This window comes from Elephantulus edwardii, unplaced genomic scaffold (assembly GCF_000299155.1).
Source record: "Elephantulus edwardii isolate Elephantulus edwardi_28Jun2011 unplaced genomic scaffold, EleEdw1.0 scaffold00053, whole genome shotgun sequence".
Classification (NCBI taxonomy): domain Eukaryota; kingdom Metazoa; phylum Chordata; class Mammalia; order Macroscelidea; family Macroscelididae; genus Elephantulus; species Elephantulus edwardii.
This window is the reverse complement of record NW_006399803.1, coordinates 4,187,042-4,189,314: the sequence shown is the minus strand read 5'-3', so window position 1 is coordinate 4,189,314 and position 2,273 is coordinate 4,187,042.

Sequence of the window (2,273 nt, the reverse complement as noted above, 5' to 3'; positions counted from 1 at the left end):
AAAAGACAAATTTGGGCCATGCTTAAAAGGTCTCGCCTATGGTATAAAGATGGTATTTGGCAATACTGTCTCAGACAAAAGTCAAAATTTTACAGAATATACAGGACCTCCACAAAAAAAACTAATAACCCAACAACAAAATGGGCAAGACACATAGAAAGACTTTTCATAGAGGAAGATATTCAGATGACCAACAGACATATGATAAAAATGCTCAAAATCACGGGCAATAAGAGAGCTGCAAATCAAAACTACAATGAGCTATTCTCTCAGCCCAGTAGCAGTGGCAAAGGTTAACAGGACAGCAAGCAAGAGATGTTGGCGAGGATATGGTGAGAATATGGGATACTGGAACATTTATACACTGTTGGTGGTATTGTAGAATGGAAGGCAGTTTGGTGTTTCCTAGAAAAGCTAACATGGAAATTCCATTTGACCCAGCTATTCCAAGCCTAGGAATATAGGAGAGGACATTTCCTATTCCCAAGGAAATTAGAACTGAGATCAAATGGAGATTTGTACACCACTGTTCATAGCAGTGTTATTCACAATCACAAGAACATGCAAAAAGCCCAAATGTCCAACCACAGCTATGGTTCATTCATACAATGGAATACTGCACAGAACTCAGGAGCAACAATTTTTTAAAATACTATCTAATTTAGGAGAGACTGGAGGTCATTACGTTAAGTGTACTAACTCAGTGTCTTAAGAAGAAATACTGTATAAGACCATCATTATAAAAGGATAACTAATGGGGGAGCAGAGGGGTGAGGTTGGAGGGCAGAAGGTGGGGGTAAAGGAAATGGGAAAGATCTGGCAGGGACAAGTAAAAAGAGTAATGGGCATAGTCCAATGAAAATTTTATAAAACACAGTGTATGCGGATGATTGTATGAAACTTACTATTAAGAGTGAGTTGAGTGTGTGTGTACCTTATTTTTTATTTTTCACTCGTTTGAAATTTAAATAAGCACGTTTTTAATACAAGTTCCAAACGGAAAAGAGCATTGTTGCTGTTTAAAACTTGATTATCTAAATTTTATGTTTGTTGTTGTTGTGTACTGTCTAATTGGAATCGACCCATAGCTGACCCTTCACCGGCTTTTCAGGAGTTAATCGCAGGAGAGGAGCTTGCCCATCCTTCTCCCATGGAGCAGCTGGTGGATTCGAACTGTGCATTTGGGGCTGAAGCGAACCTTCTTAACACTACACCACCAAATTTCATGTTAACGATTTAAAAAGACCGAGCACCTACTTCTACATTAGAGCAATTGTTAGAAATCTAGGCGGCGTTTACTATTCTCTGCCTTCTTCTATCAAGCTCTCATAGCCACTTTCAAAGAGAACCGAAGATCTTTTGTGTAGAAAATACAAAAGAGAATTGGAGATCTTTTGTGCAGAAAACAGTCTTTTCTCTTCCAATTCAACTCCAAAGGAACTGCTTCTGAGCGGAGGCTTTCTATAAACGTAAATAACGTCGCAGCAGATTGTAATAGGTGTTCTTCAAGTGTTCTCGAACAATTCTATTTGATTCCAGAATCCTTCCGGAAGGGCAATCAGTAATTTAGCGGGACAGCCCGCAACCTCAATAATTTTACCTTTTTCTTATTTCCAACCTTCAAGCGCAGCCGCACAACCCCACCCCCGACATTAACCAATCACATAATGGGAAGTGAGCCGGATGGGGCGGGCCCTGCTTGTCGCTGGCCACAAATCACCTACCAAAACTGGGGAGGAAGCGGAAGAGAGCCTGAAGCTTGGCTTTGGCCTTGGCTTCCTCGATGGGGCTGTCCGGTAGGAGCGAGCGAGGGAATCCTGGGCTTTGCGGGTAGAAGCCCTCGTTTCTTATCTGTCGACATAATTGGGCAAAGAGAAACCTGCGAGTGTGGAAGGGAGGACGCTCAACCTCCAAAGAAAAGATCGAGCGGGCCGACAGGCAGCTTCAGAGACGAACTGGACTGAGCACAGGGTCTCTAGAGGCCGGTCCTGGCTGGCGCCTGAGTCCTCCAAACCATGGTGCCGGCTGAGTTCAGGGCGATCCCCAGGTGAGGGTAGCGGCTCCGCCTGGGGGTTTCACCACGGAGGAACCAGATCGATACAGGGTGGGGAAGAAAAGATGCTACCTACACAGCTCCCCGGTAGCACCCCGAGTGGCTGCAGTTGCGGCAGCAGCAGCAGAAAGCTTAGTGCCCGCCGAAGAGGCGGTTCGAGCTGCTGGTAAAGTCGCCCAACAGCTTTCACCGTAGCGCAGGGCTCCCTTTACAATCTTCT